Here is a 27,650-nt window from a genome sequence, read left to right as displayed (position 1 = left end):
TATTTACCAAGCCGCTCTAACATGGAAGGATTCACACTCCAAACTCTCATACAATAGGAAGTCCTTGAAAACTCTGCTCAATTCTTCCAGCTTTCTAGCTGTTCTTTTCCTGTAGGGTCCTCAAGTCTTCCTTACATGTTTGCCACTAAGTGGTCAGCCAAGAATGTAAGGGAAAAAAATTGTAGGATAATTTTGGGTCTTCCTCCACTGTGGATCCTTTATGGGATTTCTTCCTTTGATTTTTGTCTGTTTAGGTAGCCCCAGACTATTTCATTTGACGCCTCAAACAATTAAATAAAAAGCAAGGAAAAGTAAAATGAAATGAAATAAAAACTGGAGTTCTGTTTGCCAGCTCTGTACAGACTTTAGGAATGTTCTCAATAAGAAAAGCCATGTAACTAGTCCTATCCTGAACTTCGTGTATTTCCTTTTCTTCAAGGATCAAATCCCTTCTAGTTTTTGCTTCTTTTGTTCATTCTTTAGTGTATTATATTTTTAAAATTTTGTTTAGATATTATTATTATTATTGGAGGGCTAATCTACTAACATAAAGCCACATTAATCCATTTAGATTAAGTACTACTTGAAGATTTGTAGCATTTAGTATATTTAGGTTTTTATTGTTTTGTTTCTAATCTTTCTCTTTCGTCACCTACCCTAAAGCTTAATCTTTAGGCCTATAGTTCCTCTGGAACCCTATCATTAAATGCCTGGCCATTGGGTAAATGACTTCATCTCTCACAGCATTATTTTCCAGGTATTGCTCATCACGGTATGTAAAGGACCAGAGAGAAAGCACTGGCCAACTATGCATGATTCTGGCCCTGCACATCTCTCTGAGGTTCTTCATCCTTTCTTCTTTCTCAAACCCCTGAGATTAGTGAACTATTTTTCAACAATGATTTTTAAGCCCAGGTGCCACAAAGGAGACTCTCCATCTAAAATCAAAAGTCACCTTCCTGTTTCTATTTTTAAACATTCTTCTTTTTTCAATTGAACAGTAATGGACAAAATAGTTATGCATGCTATAGAGATGAGATGGTTTGCAGCCAAATTATTTCTGTGCCAATAGAAAAAATAGGAAGAAAGAAAGAAAGAAAGAAAGAAAGAAAGAAAGAAAGAAAGAAAAGAAAAGAAAAGCAAGGCAAGCCAGACCAAGTCTTTCAACATATCTATTTATTTTTCATTTGTAGTCATTATAGAGAAGTCTGGTTTTGATTGAAATTGTTTTTAAGTTTGAACATGCAGCTGTATATAAAATCAAAGGATAATAGGGGGAAGCAGCTCCCCAAATAGGATATTTTCACCCATAAAACAGTGAAAAGTGAGAGCTAATTTAAGCATCTAAAAAACTTTCAGGTGGCAAGTTTGACCTTAGTTCTAGTGTAATATTTTACATATGACAAATCATTCCAAATATCTAATAAGGAATATTACGAGGGGAGAAATTTAAACAAAGAAATACCAGATAGACTTTGGGAGATTTTTTATTTTCTTAAATATTTTATTTATTTATTCATGAGACACACACACACACACACACACACACAGAAACAGAGATAGAGACAGGGACAGAGAGACAGAGATATAGGCAGAGGGAGAAGCGGGCTCCTCCAGGGAGCCTGATGTGGAACTTGATCTGGACCCTGGGATAATGCCCTGAGCCGAATACAGACACTCAACTGCTGAGCATCCCAGCCATCCCAGACTTTGGGGAAATTTTAAATAAAATACTAATAGAATATGGAAACTATTATTGTGAATATTATGAAATAAAAATGATATGTTAAATTTCAGATTTAAAAATACCTAAAACTAATAAATTCATTTTTAGGTAGATTTATTTTTAGTATTACCTAAATTATACTGCATTTTAGTTCTTCATAGAACAGAATTTTTATCTGTGCAAAAGTGACATATTTACATTACAGAAATCAATCATAACATATAAAAAAGAAAAAAGGCCCTATATGGCCACCCTCATACAACTCTGATTAGATTGTCTTCTTATAATTATATTGAATTATTTGTTATATTTTCATTAATTGTTTCCTTGTTTATATGAACATTTCTAAAGATTTGAAATGAGTTAGCATACACTGTCATGTATTTTTTTAAATATAATATTCCCAAACATTTTTTTCTTGTTCCTCTACTTTTTTTAGTGAAGCCATCATTTTAACAGCTTCACTAGGGTCACCTGAGTGGCTGAGTCGATTAAGCTTCCGACCTCAGCTCAGGGCCTGTTCCTGATCAAGCCCAGCATCAGGCTCCCTGCTGATCAGGGAACCAGCTTCTCCCTCTGCCCCTCACCCCTCTCATGCTCTCTCTCTCTCTCTCTCTCTCATTCACTTTCTCTCTGTCAAATAAATAAATAAATAAATAAATAAATAAATAAATAAATCTAAAAAATAATGGCTTCATTAAAGGTGAGCTTACTATAGTTGACTAGCTTTATTAAATATGAAAATACTTTCTAAATTTTTACTATTATATATTATGACATTTATGTAGCCTTGGGCTCATTTTTCATGTCTTCCAAAAGGAATGATACTGTCAAATCAATTTTGTACACCTGAAACATCATAGGTCAGTTATACTCTATTAATTAAAAAAAAAAGAGGGAGGGAATGATACCAATCTCATAGATTGTGGTGAAGAGTAAATGAAATATTCTACATTAAATATTTAGCATACTACCTAAAACATCATTGACTAAAATAAATTGTTAGTTCCTCTTTTGAGATCAATCCTTAGGTCATGGATGCCATACTATGGATGAGTACATTCATATGGTAAAGAAAATAAGAAAGCAGCTAATGGTGGCTATTTGTAGCCTGTGAGGCAAGTCATGCACTAAGGAAAACTTGGTGTTTCAATATATTGTGAATATTAAATTGTAATGAACATAAGAAGTATATATTTTTGGCATCAGATATTTGCTAATATATTCGTTTTAGGAAGATAGTTTATCTTCTTTATTCCTTATCTTCCTATCTCTACAAATAGTATTTTTTTTTTCTGTTACAATCTCATGACATGTTTGAACTTGGGGGTTGAGTGTGACTCTTTGCTCCTAGATGAAATGTCCATATTTTTTAAAACTCAAATTGTCATTTAAGTAAACTTTTAAGTTGGCAAGCATCCACTTCACAGGAGAAACAAAGTGACGTATTGAAGAACCCTGGATCAGGAATCAGGAGTCCAGTATTTAGGTCTAATGCTGCACTAACATGCTCAGAGATTAGGGTTAGTTACTCGGGCTCAGTTTCCTCATTTATAACATAAGATGTGTGGTAGTTAATTTTATGTGTCAAAATGACAGGCCACAGGGTGCTCCGATTAAGCATAATTCTGGATGTGTCTGTGAGGGCTGTGACAACTGGTATTAGCACTTGAATGGTGGATTCTGGGAAAGTAGATCGCCCTTCCCAGTGTTAGTGAGCATCATCCAGTCCACTGAAGCCCCCAAAAGAACAAAAGTTAGGGGAAGGAGGGGTTCACTCCTTTTTCCTTGCTTCTGTAGACTGGGATATCTTAATCTTCTCCCCTCAGTTGGACTAAGATTTATACCATGGGCTTGCCTGATTCTCAGGCTTTTGGATTCTCACTGAATGAAATCAGCTTTCCTGGGTTCTGGATTGCAAATGGCAGACTAAACACTACTCAGCCTCTGTAATCATGTGAACAAGTTCCTCATCATGAATATTATGAAAGATAGTTTCTGTTTCTTTGGAGAACTCTTACTAATACAAGCTGTATTTTATTACTTTATCTTTGAGATTCTATTGCAAGAGGTATATTCAGGAAACAAACCTTTTAAACATTGTAATTTATCATGGAGCAGAGCAAATAATATTTTTTAAAGTAAATAGTATGGGGAATATCTAATGGCTACAGCCATTAAAATTTTACTAAAATACTAATACTAATAAATTAAAATTTTAAAATTCAATTTTTGTTTTTCAGAAAGAATGAGGGTAGAAAATGAGATTTCATTGTATCTTCTAGTGAGCTGGATCCATGTCTTACGCTGTTGTAGCTCTATGGCCTCCACAAAGGATACTTTTATTTTGGCATTTCTCTGTCACGTTCTCTTGCTCTCTCTCTTTAAAGATTCTATTTATGTATTTAAAGAGAAAGAGAAAAAGTGAGTGTGAATGGTGGGAGGAGGGGCAGAGGGAGAAGAAGAGAGAGAATCTCAAGCAGACTCCCTGCTAGCCATGGGGCCTGAATCTGGGCTCAAATCCACAACCTGGAGATCATGACCTGAGCCAAATCAAGAGACCGATGCTTAACTGACTGAACCACTGAGGTGCTCCTATTTTGGTATTTTTAAAAAAAGTTTCCTTGAGTCTAACATCCATTTGAAAACTAAGAATTTTGACACACCAGCTCTCATCACTTAGATTCGTCTCAGTGGGCTTACCAAATAATTCTATCAGGGCTAAAATATAGTTTTTGCCAGATTAATAAGCAATTATATATATATATAGATATATCTATATCTATATATATATATACTTTAAATTATATATTGCTAAATTAGCATAATGATCTAAATCTGACTCTTCTGGGGAAATTTACGATTACGACTTTGGAAACCAAGTTTTAATACTCTCAGTGTCAAAGTGGGAATAAGGGTGCCTCCGTTATAGGAAAATAAAGCACATTTCACTGAAGCATCTTCTAACACTAATGGAAGAACTAAAAGCTGGGCAAGATTGAGCCAAACTCATTTAACTGAAAAGGCCTCAAGATATAGGTGCACTTTCTTTCTTCCTAGCTACATGAGTGGAAAACGAAATGTACTATATTCTTCAGCAAATGTCTGTGCTCCATAAAGGGAATACTATAGAAATTGAAAACCCAATTGCTAAAGTCAGGAGATATAAGTAAAGATCGGGAAGTCAGTTGTGTTAAAGTGTGTGTTGGGAAAGAACAAGCAAATAAGAATGTAAGAAATGTCCTGCTATGCTGGACTGTATTCTGTGGATTCCATAAGAAATGGAAGTTGACATAGTCCATTACCTAGAAATAAAACACATTTTTAGATCAAACAGCCGTTTTTCACAAGGTCACAAAAGCTCAGCCAGCAAGAAAGCCAAATAGGAATGGAACAAATGGGGGTAACTTAGATCTCTTTGGGCTGATTAGTCATTCATATCATTTTCAGTTCATAGACTAGTTAGTGGGTAAAGATTGGAGTACATGAGGAGACCTTAATAATGTGTACTTGGATCAGTGAAAGAAATGATGCAAGCAGAAGGAGCATGTGCATCAATTGCATTTCCCTGGTCTACATTATAAAGTTAAAATGGAACATGAACTGTGTAGTCATGTACCTGGTTAGAAAACACCTCTTGCTGACTTGGTAGCAAATGCTTTTTCCTACGATGTTAAACATATGTAATGGCAATATCATTTAAGTGTCTATCAATCTGATAAAAACATATTCTGGATACTCTAAGTCAAAATTCAAAGCCACCATATTTCACATTTATCCCATAAGAATTTTTGCTCTTGTTTTCACATACACAGTTGTTTTTCTGTTAATTATGGCAAATAATCTTTACCACAATTCTGAGAAGTCGAAAGATGTAGCAAATAAAAATTAAAGAAAAAACTCAAGGAAATAAGAAAATTGTTCCAACTATTACTTTCCCTACAAAAGGTTTGTCTTCAAAGACTTATCAGGTATATTGAAAGTAAGAGTGTCGCATTCTAGTTGTGTAGTTACTATTGGGAGTGGGTTTCATCACTGCTCTATCCCCCATGTAAGTTACTGTAACAGTTCAAGTGAGGTATCTCACTGCTGAGTGATTCAAGGCTTTTGTAAGCAGCTGTAGACAAAGGACCCTAACTCCACATCTGTTGGATAGGTGCACAATTCTCACCTCAAAGATAATCCATGTTGTGCAGGCATTGGCTCAGTTTCCAAGTGGACCCCTGCCCTGGCAATGAATTCTTCCTGACTCTGGATCTCTATGGTCCTGCCAGCTATCTGTAATGGCTCCCTCTCCTAGGAGCTCATTCTATGTTCTCTTCCCAACTCCCAGCCCAGGTGATCTTTACTCATTCTTCAGCATTAAGCAGAGCCCTTGGGCTATTCCTGGAGAATTCAGTCTCTGTTATTCTTGAGAGGTGAAGGAGAGGCTTTGTGAGTATGATGAATTGCGCCAAGCCTACATCTTCTAGACTTTTGAGGATAAAAACCTCATTTTGAAGACCAGAGTAATTTCAAGAAATTGCAAGATAAAAGTAGTCATAGTTCTGGTATGCATTGGCTTTTGAGAATCAGGATCTGCTTTTCTAGTATCTGTACTTTATTAGATATAGTATCATCTACATACACTGGGAAAATGCTTGTTGCTGTGAAAAAGGCTCTAACATTCATGCACTGTGGCACTGTTCTACCTGGATTTAAGTATGGGTACAGTGCTGCCACTTTATTAGTTGTGTGACCTTGGACAAGCTATCCAAGATTTTAATGCCTCAGTTTCCTTATCTGCAAAACTGGCATAATAATAATAATACCTATCCTATAAGGCTGCTGTAAGCATTATTTTTTTTAAATGAATGCATACATGCAAAATGTTTAGAGTGCAGTAAGTACTTAATGAATGTTAGATGTTATTACTAAATAGAAGGTGTATTGTTTATTGAACCTGCAAGCTTGTTTATAACCTCTCTAAGTTAGCCAAGGACAATGTTTTGAAATTTTTTTAAATCACATAATTGATTTAATATCCTCCATCTCTACTAAGATATGTTTGGTCTTATAAATAAATTTAAAATGGGAGAATTAATAAATTGGCCCTTGTCAGTATTAAGAGACAGAATATTTTAAACTTCACGGATTAGGAGGCAAGATATACTTTAGAAGATCATGAAAGATGAACATTAACCTGTGGGTCTACATGTAGGAAATCCCCACAGTCTTTAGCTAGGTTTAATCACGGCTCCCTGGGCTCCACTTCTAGCCATTAACAAATTACCTCGTTGTCTCTTCTGAGGCTGACAGGCAATTTTAGTGATAAATAAAGTCGAAGATTTTCAAAGTGAGGTTTGAATTACTTTGCATATATTTACACACATAAACAAAGCAACATTTGGCAAGTTAGGATTTGTCAGTATAAAAGACATTTAATAAATTTATCACCACCTAGTTGTTCCAGAGGCAAACACTAATTTTCATGTGATTAATCTAAACATTCAAAGAGTGAATTAATGAATTTCTAAACAACTTACTTTGGCTTGCTGCTACCTTTGCTGACCTTATACCCACCTATGTTGAAATCTCTTTCTCTCACTTAATTTCTCCCACCTCTCGGAAATTTTGGGAACCCAAAGAAATAAACAAATAGTTAAAGACATATGTAAAAAAGGAATTTCTCGCTCTTCTAAATGCAAATGTACATGGAAAAGAAGAAAAAATGCTTTGAAGGTAGCATATTTTTTATGATCTACCTGATGCCTAATACATAATCAATCACTTTCATGAATCAGAGATTGAGAAAAAGTTTGCCTCCATAGAGGACTATATACTTCAGAGTACTCAATAGAAAGGACAGGTAAGAACATTCTGGAATAAGAGTTACAGGGAGAGAGCAGTAGTAGAGCACAGCTTTCTCAACAGATTGAATTCGCCAATGTACCTCTCTATAAGCTACTAGTAAGTGAATAAATGTTACTATCAACAGAGACTAGAAAAAGCTAAGTTAGCAAAACAGGGGACAGTTTAGTCTATTCTGGGCGACCAAATGTCAGACTGTCATTGAGGAAGCAGTAACCTCAGGCAATGTCGGATGTTTGTTTAGGCAGCAAGTTACCTTGGGGGCTTACCCTCTGTTGTTTGTCTCTCCTAGGCTTGAAAAATGTTAAGATCCAAGAGGTTATTATTTCCTAATTACATCAAGAAGAAACCTAGGCCTGAGTAGGCTATTTGGGGGTTTCAAAGACATAGCAGGACCCCGTACCAAGAGGAGGGGCTCCCCCCTGATGTGATGGTGCAGGTACATAGGAGGCCAGGAGGAGCACCAAGCAAAGAGATACCTCCCTGGCTCGGGATGAACATGCAAGCAGTTTGGAGGCTTTTCATTCCTAAAGCGGCAATAAGGGAGAAAAAATTCTTTTCCTATTGCTTTCCTAGGTTCTCCAGCAAGGACCTATAAATTAGACCAATAAAGACAGATTAATAAGAGCAAAATAAACTGAAGTTTATTAGCATGTGCATTGGGCTTACACATGGGAGTATCCAAAGGGGTGGCTAGAACTTGTGCTTATATAGCGTTGTAGCAGAGAAACAATAATTTTTAGAATAGTGACAAGACAAAGGAAAAGGAAGGATTTTGAGTTTCTAAGGGCAAGAAATTATATATATGGGGGAACGAATGGGAGACAAGAGCTAGTTAGTAAAGTTTGTTATATAGATTCAACTCTGGGCTAATGGTTGAAAGTTGTCTCTGGTGATTAATGCTGTCCTTCTGGGTAGAGAAGGGTGAGGGAACACCTTTGTAAATTTATGTCCTGCTTTTTCGGTAGATGGAGGGCAGAGAGCTTTTCTACTTCTTCTCAGTTGCCTTCAGCTCAATAAGTTTTATGCCAAAGTGGCATATTTTAGGGTGGCATAGTCTTCTCCCCTACACAGTTTAGTTCTCATTCCCATCTTTATAACTGAAAGACTCCAAACTGCTTAGATTAAAACTTGAACTGGCAGAGACAGCGAGCCACCCAAAATCAAATGGCTACTAAAACTTTTGGAGAACTTCAGCTATTCTCCTTAGTCTGGAAGAGAAAAGCTAGACAGTGATCAATAATATAATAATTTGGTAAGAGAAGGTTTTAAATTCCTGTGTATCTTATTACATTTCTCTAAATCCTCCCTTTCCCACTTCTTAGTTTATACAAATTTTAGAATGGGAAAAAAATTATTTTGATACTATTTTTGAAGTGTGTAGATGAGAATGGAACATTTTCAGGGTTTTTTTTTTTCATGTAGCCTTTCATGTCCAAATGAAGATGCCTTTTTTTTCCTCTATATTAATTAAAAGGCAGTACTCTTTACTTAGTGACTAACTCAGATTCTTTCAAATTCTCCTTATTTCAGTGACTTGCTATATTAATGAAATTAATGAGAGTGTTACATTTTGTTTTTAAATTACGCCTGAAATCATGAGACTGTCATCACCACCATCATCACAATAACAAGAAACACGTATTAAATATCTACTATTTACTAGATACTATACTACCATGTTATAAATCCTGCCTTCTATTCTGTCTGCTATGATCCAGGAACTGCTCTAGGCACCAGGAAAATAGCAGTGAACTAAAGAGACAGAATCTGTGCCCTAATGGAGCTTATATTTTAGGGATGAAAAACTTGAGCTTAGACAGATTTGAGTAAATTTCAAGGTCACGACAAGCAATAATAACCTGCCAGTAACCTGGGATTTCAAGCCAAGTCACTGACTGCATAGACAGACAGTTAAGTCGTCTATCCATACTAAATAAGTAGTCTATTTTTATGAACCCAAAATGTTTTCTTCTAAAATATTCCTAAATATTGTATATTGTAATAGAGTAATTTGTTGCTGTTTTGAGTCATTGGTCCATAGGGCTGTTTTTATCCCATCACAAGGATTTTCTATTCTAGTTCTTGCCCAGATATGAGGAAATCTTAAGTTGGTTTTGATCTATTTTTCTCCACAACAGTCCATCAGTATTGACTATAATTTGCCAAAATCAAAAATGACTAAGTAAATAACTCATGTTTAAATTATATGAACTTTTCTTCTCAGAATGGACCTTGTTAAAACAGTCATACTATACATTTGAATAACAAATAACTCTTCAGTAGCACCTCAATAGAATATCTTAACCTCCTTCAACATGGTCTTGTCACAGCGGGGCCAACCCAGCCTGAAGAAAAGAACGGAGGCCAGTGCTTCCTTGTGAAATAATGTAGGATCTATAGACCCTTTTTAAGGCACCAGTTTCTTCTTGTGAGCTAGCTGTGTTGTGGTTTTGTTGTTGTTGTTGTTTTGTTTGTTTGTTTTTCATGTGAAGATGGGGACGATATGGGGAAAAGAAAGGCTGACACTCAAGGTGGCCCTCCAAATGTGTTATAAAATGTTTCCTTTTACATTCTTGTCAATGCCCCTCAACCAAAGACCATCAGGAACATAGGTTTAGTTGAACAAAGTTGGGTTTATTGACTTGTTGCAGGAGGGGAGAGATGGTGCCATGGGAATGCATGGAGTATGTCAGTGGAGGGTTTTAGAGAGGACTCCCTATAGAATTTTGGCTGTAGAATTTTGGCTTCTGTTAGGTGCTTTGGGGGAAAGATTCAAGGAAACAGGGCTTTGGTGTGGATTGGTGTGGATTAGAAAGTAGTGGTAACTCTATGTTTGTTTCTTCATAATTCTTATCTAGAAAACAAAAAGAATGCAGTAAGGCTAATGTTATGTTAGGTAAATAAGCAGCATTCACTCATATTAGCCAGGATTGGCAGATGTTTGGTCATTTTTAAGATTAGAAATGTGTGTGATATTGTCTGTGATCAGACATGATTATTTAGTAGTCTTGTTTTTGTCCAGATTAATGGCTGATGCAGAGTGGTCTTATCTCATATTAATGTTCTGTGAACAATCTTGTTGTTCATGATAACAACATGATATAGCCATTAGTCCAACTCTTAGTAATACCAAAGCCCAGCTAATACTGATGTGCCAAGACCTGGCTATGAGAGGCTGTCTTCTCTTTTACACTATTAATAACGGCCTTAGGAAACATGTAAGGAAATTGTAAGATTAGTTGTTGCCATTAAAATATTGGTTGGTTTCATACTTCAGCACAGGAGGTATTGGAGAGTTAAGATTTCATGAAGTAGGATTGCAGAGGGACAAAAACGTTCTCAAATACAACTTTCCATTTGTTAGGAGGGAAATTTCTTTCAGCCTTAGCATTCTTTATTTGAACAAAATTTTCCAAAGTGTTCCAACAGACAAAACAAAAGGAATTTAAGTGAAAATCTGATTGTAGTGGTTGAAAAAGGGGTGAGGCTGGCGTGTTAGGGATTTGAGTAACATTCACATAACTTGCAGCCTGTGTCCTAGGCAGTTGTCAAACAGAGAATATATGAAGTCAAGCAGTGGCAACCTTTGAAGTTAAATAATCTCTGTTAAGTTTCCCATATTTCAAGTAGTCTATGAATCCATGATTCTCTTCAGAAATGGAGTCATGGAATAGACTTTGAGCGTGGTGATTTGAGGATGGTCGATTGTGTGTTATGATTTATATATCAAATAACCAATAATCTGATAATGTCAAGATGATAGCAATAGCAATAAATAACTACTACAGTTGATTTCTCTGGTTGTTTTAAGAACATAAAACAGAAAATGGGTTCTATTCCTAAAATATTATAAGAAGGGATGGAATTAGATGGCATTTGATCCAAATTACATGAGTTTTTTAAAAATTATTTTATGAAATCAAGTCATGTTTCTATGACTATTGATCTTCTCCTAGCCTCATGGCACTTGATGAACACATAAATATAGCCCCTACAATATGACATGCACTTTCATTATATTTTTAAACCATTTATCTTTGAATAATTTTAGACTTATAGAAGAGTTGCAAAAATAGTATACAGAATTTCTGTATATCCTTTATAATTTCCTTTCTTCCATAATGTTAATGTCTTACATAACTATGGTAAAATGACTAAAATTAGGAAAATATCCCTGGTATAGTACTAACTACTGATCTATAGACTTTACTTGGCTTTCACTATTTATCCACTAATGTTCTTATTTTGTTGCAGGGTCTAATCTAAAATTCAACATTGCATTTAGTTGTCATGTCACTTTAGGCTCCTCTAAGGTGTGACAGTTCCTTTGATTGTTTTTGTCTTTCATTAAACTGATATTTTTAGGAGTAATGGTCAGTATTTTGTAGAATGTCCTGTGATTTGGATTTGTCTGATGTTTTTTATACTTTGATTGAAGTTATGGATTTTTTAGTAAGAATATCACTTCTCAGTACCTTGTATCAGGGATACATGGAATAAAATATATCTGATCACTGGTGATGTTTTTCTTTATCACTTGGGAAATGTCTGCCAATTTTATTTATCACTCTTTTTGGACAGTTCTGTTTTTTTGGCAAATGCATGGAGTTATGTTTCCTCCACCACAATAATGTACAAATTTTTTCCACTGTTCAAAAATTCTTCTCATGCTTCTCCTTTGATCCCACCCCTTTCCATCTTTAATCTCTAGCAACCACAAACTCATTTTCCATCCTTACAGTCTTGCCTTTTTCATAATGTCATATAAAGAGAATTATACAATATATGGTCTTTTCTATCTAGCTTCTTCATTTAACAAATGATTTTTAGATCTATCCCTGCCATTGCGAATTAGTTCTTTGTTACTTTCTTTATTGCTGAGTAGTATTCCATTTTATGTATGTACTATAGTATTTTTTTAATTCATTAGTTTTGTCTCACACAATGGATAAAATGGAAGTGAAAACAATTGATTTTTATTTATTTTCTTCTACATATCTTTCTTTCGATTGTTATTGGTTGGCATTTTAAATTATGTAATTTTTTTTTCTTGGAATAACTATCAGTTGAGGACAATCTGAACTTAATTCTTTGGAGAATTAAAATAGTCCACATGAATTATTAGATAGAATCTTTGGTTTTCTTATGAAAAGGAAGGTGCTCAATAATATCTGTTAATAATTATAACGTGCCAGCCAAAACTCTTGACCAAATGTATATTAAGATATCCTGCCATTGACCAGGAAAGGGAAATGGGCATCAATTTCAATTTATTACCTATAGTCACCTGGGAGTTATCTAATTTATCAGATCCTTTATTACTTCAGTATTCAGCCTCAACTCAGTAACTTTTTTCCTATTGAAAAAGTCAATGAAAATAAGCCACATAAATGGCCAGAAAAAGCGGAAGAGCTATATATATTATATAACAAGATAGAATTTAGGGAAAAAATCAATGTTAAAATAAAATGTGCATCTAAGCACAGAGTGAAATTCGAGAAAGGTTTGTTGTAAGTATTTTTCCTAAAAAGTCTTAACAACAGTTCTGTTTGTTGTTTGTTGTTATTGCTAACTCTACTGATAATGCTAAGGATCTGTCAGCAATTTCTTATAAAGTATGGGTTGTGGAGTGTCTTATCAATAACCCCTGTATTAGTGTTCTATGATAATATGCATTAACTAGATAGACGAGGGACCATTACAGTCTATCACTGCAGTGATCCATACATTGAAGACTCCCTAAGTACATGTTGACACAATATTGCAGCAGTGATCCATGAATTAAATATGCTTTGGATCCGAGTCATTACAAGTTTAATGGAAGAAATGCACCAGTTCTACTGAAAAATGCCAGTTTTGACTCTATGATCAATTCTTCCATAAACACATTTCTAATGTCTGTCAGTAATGAATATTTTTCTTGAACCATCCCTGCTTATTATATTGTGACTTCGTCAACATTCGGAGTCCCATTTGATATTGACTATATTTGAAACTCCTTGAGTGTCACAGAAGAGATCTATGGAATAATTGCACAATAGTATCCACACAAATGTATCTTTTGTGAATAATGGAAAGCACTATTTTACCCTTTTTAAGGACTAGGCATAATAACTACTCAATAGACTTAAAGTGAAAGAAAATTAAATTTTTATTTGGGTCATTATTCAGTCTATCCTTCATAATAAAGTGTTCATGGAGTTATTGTCATGGCAGAGTGAGCAAAAGATATGTGACAATGTTCCCTGCTACTTAGCATTTATTCCTTTTTATTCCATCATTCTTCTTTTACATATATTAAATTTGTCATGGTACATACTATGCAAGATAATAGTAATCATTTCTCAAATATTTATGATAGCCTTACAAACATCCTTTCCTCTGCTGAACACATACTGGGCACATGCAGGATGCTAATTATGGAGACAAAAACAATGAATAAAAGGAAAAAGAATGAAGGATGAAGAAGGTTTACAGAATAGATTCCAAAATAATTGGGTCAGATATTTATCTGAAATGGGAGGTGAGTTGAAGAGAATAGGTACAAGAACAGAAGCCAGTGAGAAGGAATTTAGACAAAATAGAAATATTCTCAGTGGCTTTACTCTAATCAATAAACCAAGGATTGAGTTATTTTGCTATTAGGGTGTGTGTATGAGCAGGGGGCTGAAGAAAATGAAAAGGAATTGACTTCTCATTGTGAGGAGCTTCCTAGTCTTTTCCCATCAGGACATCTGTTCTCCAGTCCTTTCCCGAGAGGCAACTGGCACATGGTTTTGTCTTCTCTGCTCTTCTTTTAGCCTGCACCTTTTCTCAAAGCAAAACAAAATGAAAAACAAAAGCTTTCTGCTACTTTTAATTTAATGTCTACCTTTTAAACTAATTCTCATCTATTTCTGTTTTCTTTGGTTAGTTTTCTGCCCTTGTCATAATTTTTTTTCTCCTTTTTCCTATCCTTCTATTGAATTTTCTTCTCTTCACTTTGTCAAAACCATAACATCCAGAACATAAAGCAGGAAGGTGTTTCTTATTTTTGTAAGTGTTCAGGTGGGAAATGTGCCAGGAATCTTGTTGTACCTCTCTCATTCTACAGATGCCAGGGATGACTCTGTTATTACAGAGTGGGGCTGGTCTGTATTTGCCTCCCTCTGTGCTAATTAGGGTAAGAGGAAACCAGAACTGGGATGTGCATGTGTTGGGATGGGACAAGGGGCAGGTGTGGAGAGTGAAGGAATTTATACTGGTGGGACCATCGGCCCAGAGATGCGAATACTGTTGTCAGCAGACACGGTATATCTCTACAAATAAAGCTGAGAGACTAGGAAGTTGAACCCTGGAACAAGGAATAAAGAGCAGAGTGGTGGGACTTGTAAGAGGTGAAATAAATTCACAAGAAATGGAATCACTGAAAAACATCTCTTAACAGCTATTTTATGGGGGGAGGGGGGAGCGCTGTGCAATGTGCTTTCACATACATTATCTCATTCATTTCTTACAACAAGGCCATAAAGTATATGCCGAGCGTCTTGGGTATGGAATTATTGATTTAAGTAGCTTTAACAATGAAGCTCCAAAACTCAGTGACCACCTGAGACTAAATGTGAGCAGTGATGATTGAGGATGGTCCCAAAAAGTCTTAACAATGTCAGGAGGAGAGGAAGAGGGAAGAGAACAGGACAGATACAGAGAAAGGCAGAGTAATGCCATGTGTATAAAATTACTGCACTATCATGAAAATAAATGCTTTAAATATGTTATAATGTATCTTTAAAAAGACCAAGCTGGGGTGCCTGGTTGGCTCAGTTGGTAGAGCATGTGACTCTTGATCTTGGGGTCATGAGTTTGAGCCCCACACTGGGTATACAGTTTCATTCAAAAATAAAAAAAATTTTATTAAATAAATTAAATTAAAAGACCAAGCTATCTCCTTCTATTGATCTAAATATGTAGTGAAACTATATGGTTTTGTCTGCTTGTAGACTGACTACTAACCAAGATGGCTTAACATTCTCCTTAGATTGATAAACTTTAGACAGGTTTCTTCTCAATTATAGGTTCCTGACTTACCTTTCCTCAGAGCATTTACTTTATAAAACTTGTAATTAAAAATTATTTCTCTGTTCCTTTGAGATATAAATCTCCTCCCAATCTTTTGTCAGTTTTACAGCCCAGGAATGTCTCTCTCAAGGACCTGGGAGCCATCCCTTTAAAATGTCATCACTACGAAAGGTAGCAGCCCTATCTCCCAGTCTCTTTGGTTGGTTAGAAGCCTACCTTCAGTAAGTGCCAATTAGCAAATACAGACGATCTAATCATATTGGCCAACCTCCCTTCTAACATTCTCAAGTACTTTTCAACTAGCTCACTCCTATACTTATAAACCCTCCTGCCTTTTGTTTTAGAGGAATTGAGTTCAGTCTCTTTCCCTTTTTGCAGTAGACCTGAGCTCCATTGCAAATAGACTGGAGTAAGACTTTCTTACCTATTTAACTCCATTGGTTGCAATTTTTCTTTGACACTACTAACCCTGGGTGAGTGTCCATTTGTAAGAGTAAGTACACAGTATTGTCAGGGTGCTTGGGTGGCCCAGTCAGTTAAGGGCTGCCTTGGGCTCAGGTCATGATCCCAGGGTCACGGGATTGAGCCCCGCATCCTGCTCTACAGGGAACTTGCTTCTCTCTCCCTCTGCCTGCTGCTCCCCCTGCTGGTGCTGTCAAATAAATAAATAAAATCTTTTTTTTTTTTTTTTTTTTTTAAGTATACAGTATTCTTCATCCACCAAAACATAAGCTTTAATAAAATCAATGGCCTTATATCTGTAATAATTTAAGTATAATCCTCTTTAGATATAAAGGATGGTTCAGGTGATCTTTGAGATCAGTAAATCTTTTGACCTTTGAAATTTACCTCAGATGTGGTAAAAAGGAAGCGTCCATTCACTGGCCACAGAAACATTATTTTAGATAGCTGTAATACATATTTTAAGGAAAAAATGTAATCAAGGAAAACACCAGGCGAAATTTAATACTACGCGCACGCACGCACACACACACACACACACTTGCACACGTACACACACACCTCACTTGATTGTTTTTTTTTCCTAAAGAGATTTTATATATAAGTTATAGGAATATTGTATAATTGGCAAATACAAATTAAGAAAAAAATGGGAATGAAAGAAAAATAAGAATAAAAAATACTATGAAACTGGTGGTCTATGGACACCATGCCATAAAGCCTATACAACATTACTGAAAGGGCATCCCAATTTGGGCTTGAGTTTTCAAGTAACTAACTCAAAAGGAAAGAAAAATGATCAATTACAAGATCCCCATTATCTGGAAAAAAGAACAGCAAGCAAGACAATTTGAAGAAACACAAGATATTTAAATCTGAAAGAAATTTTAGCATTTATACATGCACATATACGTGCATGCCAACACAATGAATAATCTTTGTAGGCAGGTAAATCTCATATTTATTAACTGAACACTGTACTAAATGCAGAAATCTATTTTGTAAGATTATTTTCTTACGTTTCTTGATACAAAATAGATTTAAAAAGTACAAAGTTCCATTTCTGTAAAAATGATCATGTAAGGTACAAGATATCTAGCACCTGGTTCTCTGGTAGCTTTGTCCATTCTTTAATTTAGTCCCCTTAAAAATAGTAAATGAAATACAAATTCTTAAAAATAAGAGTTTACATAAGTCAAAGTTTTCATGTCAATTAGGCTATAAAGAGGGTAAGATTATATTCTCTGACAAATTTCTGGGACTGCAGAAGAATATGTACTGGTCAAGATTTAACATATTTACTTAAATATTTCTTTAATTTTATTCCATGATTTCATTTCTTAAAGTTTGGGTTTTCCAGGTGGTTGTTTCTGTTGACTGTCACAGTGATCGGTTTTCTTACGGTGGTTTGTAACTTTTCCTGTGATTATAGGTTTAACATGTGCCCTTCCATGACTGTCCAACCTGCTCTGGATTGTGGGGACATTCCTAGGGAGTTGTATTTTCCCTTGCAGGGACATATGCATGTTACCAATTATATATTATAGGGTCTCCATCTGAGTAGTATAATTTCAGATCCAAAATCAATAGGTGGTGTGAAGTTTGGGGCTTGATTTCTTATACAAAAGTCTGCCTTCAGCCCATGGCTCCTGGTAAACAGTTTAGCTTCTTTGCCATTTTCTATAGCCAATGAGTGGGGACACCTCATTCATATTTCCTGGGTGGTCAGCCCACTGGAGTTCCTGGGTTTACGGAGAGAGCTTACACCCAACACGACATTGTGTGCAGGTCTGAGATTCCATCTACTGACTTAGCAAAGGCATTAACATCCAGTCTTACAAGGGTGTCTCAGCTTCAAAAACCCCCTGTTCTTTTCAGCAACAGTTCATTCACTTCTGTAACTTTTACTTATCTCTTAGTTTCTTAACTATGGGAATTTTCCTTTCTTTTATGTGGTTATACTTTATAGAGCATTGTCATTTGCTTGCTGGAGTTGCCTGGGGTGAAGGTGAAGTGAAGCGTGGAGTGGACTTTATGCTAAAACTGAATCCACTATTTTGACGGAAAACATATTTAACTGATCTGAGACTCCCTCCATTAGCTTATGATATCTATATTGAAAGGGTTTTTTTTTTTTTTTTGATAATTCAATGAGATAACACATGCAAAGTTTTTAGCACAGTTCCTGGTACATGGGCATACACGGACACTATCCGATAGTGTTACGAATAGCTAATCTACATTTAAACTTTTATAGGAGCACCAGAGTGGCTCAGTGGGGTAAGCCTCCAACTCTAGGTTTCTGCTTAGGTGGTGAGCTCAAGGTCATGAGCTCCAGCCCTGCATACATCCAGTGCAGAGTCTGCATCAGATTCTCTCCTTTTCCTTTTCCCTCCCCCTCTTCCTCTCTACTCATTCATGCATTCTCTCTCTCTCAAATAAATAAATAAAATCTTAAAATGTTATCTGTAAATATAATGTGTAATTTAAAATATAAGAATACATTATGTACTTTTACACTAACATTATTGTATGCCAATATATTAATAGCATAATTAATAAAAATAGGTACATAAATATGAAGTGTGCACAAATATATATTAAGCACTATATGCTAGGAACAATTTGAATCACTCTAATAAATATTAACACACGTGTTCCTTACAACAACCTATTATCTGTATTTTACAGGGAAGGAAACTGAGGCATGGTGGTCTTAAGCAAATTACCCAAAGTCACACAGCTAGTTAACGGAGAAGCTGTATTTCAACCTATGCGATCTGGTTTCAAAGTCAGTTCATCTATGCCATGCTATGCTGCTTTTTAAACATTTATCTGTGCTATTTTTTACCCATGGTATTACGAACCTTCTCCAACAATGTATTTATAGCAAGCAATGTTTTCTGATTGAGATTAGATATCAGAGCCTATTGAAGCAATTCTTTGTAAATATCAAAACCATGTAACAGAATGCAGAAGAAAGCATGTGGTGTGCTTCTCTGTTGAAGCTATTCATGCATCCAGATAAAGCTGAAGCAAGATCAATGTGCTAAGAGTGGGATTCTTAAAAAAAAAAAATGTAGGTTTAAACGAACACTTCACAAAGAATGATATACGAAATCACACACAAAAAGTGTACAATATCAATGGTCACTGTACCAGTTAACAATTTATTGCCACTCAGCTCCAAATTTCCCCTTCAATCTATGCTCTGTGAAGATAATAGTCTTCCTTTAAGCATTTCTCCTTAAATGAGCACAATGTTAGCTTTCTCAGTAGAGGGCACTGGAGCAGCATCCCTGGGAGGGAGGGCCCACCTGTTAGTTTCCTGGTGCCACAGGGTAAGTGGGTGGTGCAGCTGGGATGGCTTCCAGTGTTCCTCTGTTACAGCCACAGGCCCAGAGCACTGCATCCATCCAAAGTCTTGCCCAGGAGACTCCCACAACCCTCAGCAGGGAGACCAGTAACCCCCAAAACAACCTGCTGGCCTAAGTATTGTAATGACCACTACAGACACCAATGTGGCCCCCTGAGACCCAGAGGATCCCACCCTTCTGCTTCTCTGTCTACAGGCCCAACCCGTGTGTACCTGGAGGATTGCCACCCCCATCTGCCTGCCCCTGTACTGGAAGCTGATTGTCGCTCCCCACCTGCACTCTGGGACACTGCTTTGTGCTGGCCAGTTTTCTAGACCAGCTTTAGCCTGGACAAACGGGGGAATTTTTTTTTTTCTATCTGGTGGGCTAAGCTATACTTTCCCCAATAAGGTATGAACTTCAGCCTTGAGGAGAGAGTTTCACTCTGAGTTTGTCTTTCCTTGGATACTCTCTCTCATTCCTGGAGTATCACACAGCATTTTCATATCTGTTATGATTATTCTTTTATCATAGATTGATGATTCTTTATATTGAGCTTTGGTTGTTTAACTCACCATATGGTTTCTGTTTCGACCTACATTAGTCATTAGTCAGTGCAAATTAAAACCACAAAGAGATACAATTATATATACATTTGAATGGCTAATCTGTTTTTTAAAAAAGTATGGACAATACCAAATATTGGTAAAGATGTAGGGCACCTGGAATTCTCATTCACTATTGGTGGGAATATGAAATATTATTAGTACTTTGGGAAAAAAAGCCTCAAAGATTCTTATAAAACTAACATACACTTATTCTAATATTCATCAGTTCTACTCCAAGAGAAATCAAGACATATATCCACAGAAAGGCTTGTATAGGAATGTTCTGAGATATTGTACTGATAATAGCCAAAGCTGAAAACAAATGCCCGTCAATAGGCACATGGGTAAATAGACTATGGTGTAGTAATTTGATGGAGTACTACTTAGTGATAAAAGAACAGAAAACACTGCTTTTGAGCAACATTGATGAATCTCAAAATCATACTGAGTGAAAGAAGCCTTAAACAAAATGTTCATATTATATGACTCTATGAGATTCTAGACCAAGTAAACTAAGGTTTGATGGGGGGAAAACAGTGGTTGACTCTGTGAAGAATAGAGATTAATTGGGAAGAGGCTTGCAAGAATGTTCTGGAGTGATGAAAGTATTATTATACCTCTTGATATTCTCTGTGCAAATACTAAGAATGAATCTTTAAAAAACGTGAATTCAGGTTATATAGATTATGCATTTGCCAAAACTTATTGAATGGTTCTGTTAAGATTTGTGCATTTCATAGCAGTGCATTTAACCTAAAAATGTTTAAAGAAGCAATGGTGTAATGCTACAGTGCTTAGATGAGAAGTATACTGATGCCTGCAACTTATTTTGAAATTCATTCAAAATACAGGTGGACTTATGGATGCATAGAGGGATGGCTAGATGAATAGACATATGATAAAGCGAATATGGAAAAGTGTTAATTGTGGAATTTTTAACAGAGTGGTTAGAATATGGATGTTCACCTTAAAACATTTTTTTTCAATTTTACTGTGTTTAAAAAAAATATAAGAAATAATTGGAAAAACACTGAAGGTGATCAAAACCATCTTAGACTTTTGTCTCTTAAAATTATTCAAATCATTCCCTGGCTTGGTATGGTATCAAAGTGCCAGTTTTGTATGAGGCTTGAGAGCTAAGGGTCTATTGTGAGCCCATGAAGACTCATTCATAATATAGGTATTTTTCCAGTGTTAAGACTGAAGAGAACTGACTTAAATTTACTGTTATAGCACTTCTCCTTTCTTAAAATTTATCATGGCCTTTGCGATGGCCTAGAGTGTCTTTGTTTTATGTGATGAAGGCAAGTGTGCTTTTATGAAGGCATATATTTATATTCTGTAATCATTAGAGACTTAGCCTGACTTTTAAACCATACCACCAGGAACTAATATATAAATGGTTTCTATCTATTGCTATTCATTTCATACATGCATATGTTGATTAAGTTGTAAATTCCCCAATGTAGAAACCATCTTCTGTTTATTTTGCTTCTCTACCCAGAGAATATTGTACAGTGCTGTAGACACAGGGGATATTTAAATGCTGATGATGTCAATTATTGAGATGTTTAAAATCTTTTTGAAATATCCAGGTTAAGGCTGGACTCTTACTAAATAATACTTAGTTCACTCAGAGTTAGTGGTATAGCTAAGATTATGTAGTTTACTCACATACACAATCTTTGATTTCTTTAATTCTATATTATAGAAAGTTCAAAATAGCTTTTATATTAGGCACTGATTTTATTTTTATACCATAGACAAAGAATCAACAGCTAATTAAGTCCACTTTGGACATATAATCCTCCTGTACTCCCAACACGTCTACCATAGGATGCCAATGAAGGACCACCTCCTCACCCCCAGGGAAACAAATGTCTTAAATACCAGTAAGCCATGGACAACTAGTGATCAGATTACAGATCTTAAGTCATCATAGGGGAAAGAAAAATACATGTGGACTTATAACTCCAAAGTAATGGTATTCCCTTAAATATAGGGTTCTCTTTCAAATTGCGAGGGGAAATGCTTTAAAAAAGAAAATATGAGGCACTGTTATATGTAAGTATGACAGCTTTGAATCAGTCTTCCAGGTTAATAAGGGGAAATAGCTTTACCAATAGGTAAAGACAAAAATTAGAGGTCATATATTTCTTTGAACATCAGCTCAATTCCAACTCAAAGACCCCAAAACGTTCCTAAGGTACATATCAGAAAAATACCAGGATGCTCACCGAGAGTCATCATGTGATTATTGCTAGCAACAAGAATCCAGAAGGGTGAGGTTAGCTATCTCTAGGAAGGCTTCCCAGAAACACTCAATTCTGAACTGAGATTTGCAGACATCACCGTTGAGATTCAGAAGGCTGGCTCTTAGGCAACAGAAAATGACCAATGGAGAAGGCAATCACTGAAAATCCTGTGATGTGTGACATGTGAGGATAATGTGCTGAAATAACATAGATATACAAAAGTCTAGAAAGTGGTGGTGGAGGCTGCTAGGGGGAATAAAAACTTGTCAATATTTATTATTTTCCCAAATATTTTATCTAAAAGAAATCAGCAGTCCAGTTTCAAGAAACTCAAAGAGACCCATTCATCTATAACTTCACTTGAATGAAATAAAATATTTACTAACACCATAAGCATCTTTTACTGTCCTGATATATTTACTGGCAAACACTGTAATTACTAATTTGATTTTTTAGGTACTAAGATACCAAGAAGATAACGATGATAAGAAACATGGACATTCCAGTCCACTTACAAGTTTACCTTTATTTCAAATTACTTAAATTTCTAGTACTAAGCAGTCTAAGTTTGTACATTCCATGTCTATATTATGAAATTTAGATAACTTCTGGATCAAAAGATACTAAGTTTTCAGACTTTGAAGAGTATATTAACTGACTTGTAGGTGACATTAACACAATTGTTTTGTGTTTATTTATGAGCTTCACAAACACATCGGTAACACAGTACCTGTTAGCAATTCCATATTTGTAGCAATTCCAAATCATCCCCAAAGCACATATCTTCTTCACCTAAAACCTGTTATGAGTGTGTATGTGTATATACCAATATAGACCAATATGATTTTTAGTTCCTTGCAAGTGTATATAACCTTATCAATTATTTCAAATAATTTTCACTATTGTATAAACCATGTAGTAAATTTTTTGCAGTGATTGTAACCATAATTTTTTTTGTAACCATAATTTTTAATTAAAAATACCTATCAGCTGAGAGAGCATGATGGCGTATTCTTCCCCCAAAGCCTTCCCTAAAGGCAGTTTAGGGTTTGTTAGTTTTCTTTTTTTGTAATTTTCAATACTTTTATGTGGCAATGGGAAGAATATGATATTTCCTATATATTAATGATTATACATCTCATTTTCTTTTACATGTAAATCACAAGCTAGGGGCTAGAGTTAAGTGGATTTTTATTTTTAGGCTCTGGCCTGAGCTATGGCACGTCTGCTAGCTAAAAGACAGTAATGAAGGCTATTTAGCCCACATTGCTTTGGGAAACAGGCTTAGCACTCCATAAATCCTGTATTTTACCTTATTTACACCATTCACACGTACAACCTTTATTCTGTTCATCTACTTGGAGTCTAATTTAATTTACTGAAGAGTGTGCATTACTCACTCAACCTTAATGTGGACTTGATTCAACTATAACTATTGTAAGCTAATTGTGCTGTGTTGGATTTGAAGGTGATAATGATGTGCAGTGACAGGTTTAACAAATTTTCGATTACCACATTCAATTACTTTTGGTGCATCCCACTTATCAGTGAGCCAAACACTTAATTCATTTAAGGTTTTGACAAAGAATATGGGATGAGATGATTCATTAGAGAGACTCCCAGGACAGGTCTTGCACTCTAGATGTTATTAAACAACTCCCTCTGTTGCTTTACAGGTTGATTTTAGAATCTAGCTGTGTTATAGAAAATGTAGTGCTTATTTGCCACATGTTCCTATCTGGAAACAGATTATCCAGCGTGTTGAGATTTGCATTAATGCCTATATCAGCACATCAATATTTGTGGCTTATGAAGTTTTAAATAAAAATGCAATTATTTTCAAAGATCAGTGATAATGAGTCAAATATTATTTACTTTATAATTGATTTATTTCTTTTTTTAATTGATTTATTTCTAAGTCTACATTTATCAATGCTATTCTATAAAATAAAAATAGGAAGTTTAAAAATAAAGTGAAAATCACCTATTTCAATTACATTTCTGTACTTGTTTGTAAATTGGGTTAACCAATACTTAAGAGAATTTAGAAAATTTTACCCTTTGAACCAACAGAAAACAAAAGAACAGTTAGTAAAACATCATTTAAGTTCTCAGAGAAAGACAAGTTCATCTTATTCCTATAAATCTGAAGTTTGATGAAAATCTCTAAGAAGATTCTTATGGTAGAAAAACAAAAACAAAAACAAAAGCATTGGATTGTGTCATTTCTTTGAAAACAAATTGCCGAATATATCAAATAGAAGCTCATTTCCACTTATGACACAAGATACAAATATGTTTGCAGTGCTTATTGTCTCGTCTTTAATCTTCCTTATGAAGAGGGAGGTATTTGAGTAATATTGACATTCGTTATTGTGGTTATTTTAAGTTTTATATTATTGAATAATCAGATGTGTTGAAGGGGCCACCTTTCAGGTTTTGTGTGGGGTAGCTGGTTCATTATTGGATGATAATGATAAAAACTGATGCATAATATGTCGAGAAGTCTTTCTGAATACATATGTGCTGAAAGGCAATTTAAAAATCAATCCCACATTAGCCTAGGTATAATGATTTATAAATTTCTATGAAGTGTCAGTATATCCTGGAGGTACATGTAACTGACATTATAATTAGTGATACGATATTTCTTTCATAATTAGTTATGCATATTCTACTAGATTGCATACTGGTTTGTTACAAGATTGTCCTCCTTTGAGGATCTGCCCACACCCTAGTCCAGACATTGAAGCTGCTCATTTACAAGATTGAGGCATTTATATTCATTCTTTCAAGGAGAAGTATGATTTAAAGCTAATGTCCTACTCTACAGATTTGTAATTGGACCTTGTAATTTAAGATCTAATTTGGATCCAGACTTTTGGGATCATCTTTTATGGTGGATGAGGTTGTGACTGCTCCCATTCCCTCATGCCAGTATACTCACCTCTACTACTGCACCTGTTGACTTTTAATAGCTCACAGTGTTCCCCTTTGACCATCACCAGGGTAAACAGATGGCCCACCCCTGTACTTCAAAGTGAACTCAACCCTGTGGTATAATTCATGCTCTATCACTCCCCATAGGACCAGGCTGAAACTTGTTTCCAGGACAGACTATATCTATGTTTAGCTTTCTTCTCCTGCCCTATTGTTCTTGCTTGCCTCCCTCCCCTTCTCCCAAGAGCACATCTCTAATAAATCACTTGAACAAGAAATCCTCATTTATGTTGTGCTTCTAAAGAACCCAACCTTGGGACATTTCAGATAAGATATATAGTTTAAGGCTTAGTCATTCAGATGCACTTCACGATGATCCAAAAATAGTGGTAATTTATGTATTTGACAATAGTAATAGAGCAGCTTAGACATCATTGTCCATAGTTTTTTGGAAACCCAGATTTTATGAATGCTGTTAAAATCTTTTCTTGATAAAAGGATGAAAATATGTCCAAAATGTCATATGTATCTTACATTTAAAATAGTGACTTAAAGGAACTGTCATATGTTAAGCCATCTTTTTGACCAATGGAGGACACTAGTGAGAAAAGTAGTAATTAGAGACTATGTGCCTTTAACTGTAGTCCTCATCCTATGGCTTCTTGATATGAACTTTAGACTAGACATATCGCTTCCAAGGTTTCTATAACTCACCAGAAAAGGTGACATTGATAATAAATAGCTAAAATTCACTTAAAATATACTATGTATATCATTCATTATTTTGACAATCCTTTGGACATAATTATCTTCATCAAAGATACAGAGACCAAAGCTCAGACTCTTTGAATACTTTTCTTGTATTACCAATCTTCTATGTGTAAAGTATGAATCAAGCCTAGACTTACTGGGCTCCTTAGCCCAGGCATTCCCTGCTGTAGCACCTTACCTCTCTATACATTTTTGGTGTCCTGAGAAGTCAATTAACCTAATGGAGGTGTTGTAATAGGCATTGGTTGGACAGGAGGACAGATAGGAGCAATAATTGGCTTGCTTTCATGATTCTTTATTTTTCACACTAGCTTTTGCTTCTCTGCTGAAAGAAGTATTTTTTACCTGAGCTGAGTAATGTTCGCAAAATTTTCATTAGTAATAATAGTTGTTTTTTTATTGCTTTTGTAACAAATTATCAAAAAGTCTGTGCCGAAAACAATACAGATTTACTATCTCACAGTTTTGTAGGTTGGAAGTTCCACAGAAGTCTTATTGGGCTGAAATCAAGTTAGAAGGGCTGAGTTGTCTCTAGGAGACTGGAGACTCTAGGAGAAAGTCAGTTTTCTTGCCTTTTCTAGCTTCTATAAGCCACACATTCTTTGGCTGGTGGCTCCTTTCCTTCAGGTTCAAAGCCAACAATGTCACATTCCTCTAACTCTCACTTCATCACATCTCTTTCTCTGACCACAGCAAAAAAAGATTCCTGTTTTCAAAGACTCTTGTGATTAGATTGATAACCATCCAGATAATGCAGAAAAATGTCCCTATCTGAAGCTCCTCAACCTTAATCACATCCTTAAAGTCCCATTTGCGATGTAAGGTAACGTAGTCACACGTTCCAGGGATCAAGGTGTGGATATCTTTGGGAGGAGGGCACTGTTCTGCACAGCAATAGACCTACATTAATAATTTTCATTGGTATTATTTTTTTCAAAGTAATGGGGATATTTAATTTTTAGAAGGATCTTTTATCTAATTTTTTTCTAGTGTTGTCTATTCTACTTCTACCTCTCCCTGACAGATATTGGGAACAGGAATTAGGACTGTCCCAAGCCTGTTTACAACAGCAATCAACAAAATGTTCTCTTGTCTTTCCCAGGGCAAAATTCCTTCAGGAAGAAGCCAAAGGGAAGAATCAGTGAAACAATGTGTGATTAGCCTGTTTGATTCAATACTATTGACTGTGACTAAATCAATGTAGAAACTGTAAGTATATTCAATATCTGGAATCTCACAGGTACATAAACTTAATAGAATTGTTCTATACATAAATCATATTTGGGTCTCATATTTATGTGATCTCATTCTTTATCTTCTGCACAAAACCTATGAAGACTTCAGATTTTTCCTCCAAGATGAGCCTGGTTTAGGGTTACTTTGTTTGTATGAGATTTTCCTTCATTATAAACCGTTGCCATGAAGTGAAGATCCTGTTACCGAGTTCACTGGGAGAGGTGGATATGCAGTTCACTGTCTTTGAGATGAGCTCTTCTTGGTCAGATTTCACTTCATTTTGTAGAAGCAACTAAAAATGTAAAGCATTTTTCAGCCCTACTGTCTCCTTATTTACTGTTTTTCTACGAAAACTTTTTGATCTGATATAGCTCCCTAAACTTCC

The 27,650-nt window shown here is 35.5% G+C and overlaps 1 long non-coding RNA gene across 11 annotated transcripts in view; it reads left to right on the top strand.

The window, feature by feature from the left end:
* The window catches only part of LOC102156904, a 336,233-nt gene that overhangs the window by 39,328 nt on the left and 269,255 nt on the right, over window positions 1-27,650 (top strand). For all 11 annotated transcript variants that reach the window (XR_005383242.1, XR_005383243.1, XR_005383244.1 and 8 more), the window contains one exon: window positions 27,132-27,238. This is a non-coding gene — a long non-coding RNA (uncharacterized LOC102156904). The remainder of the gene's footprint in view (window positions 1-27,131; window positions 27,239-27,650) is intronic.

This window comes from Canis lupus, chromosome 33 (genome assembly GCF_011100685.1).
Source record: "Canis lupus familiaris isolate Mischka breed German Shepherd chromosome 33, alternate assembly UU_Cfam_GSD_1.0, whole genome shotgun sequence".
NCBI lineage: Eukaryota > Metazoa > Chordata > Mammalia > Carnivora > Canidae > Canis > Canis lupus.
The sequence above is the reverse complement of the archived record's forward strand: the minus strand, read 5'-3'. Positions and strand labels throughout refer to the sequence as shown.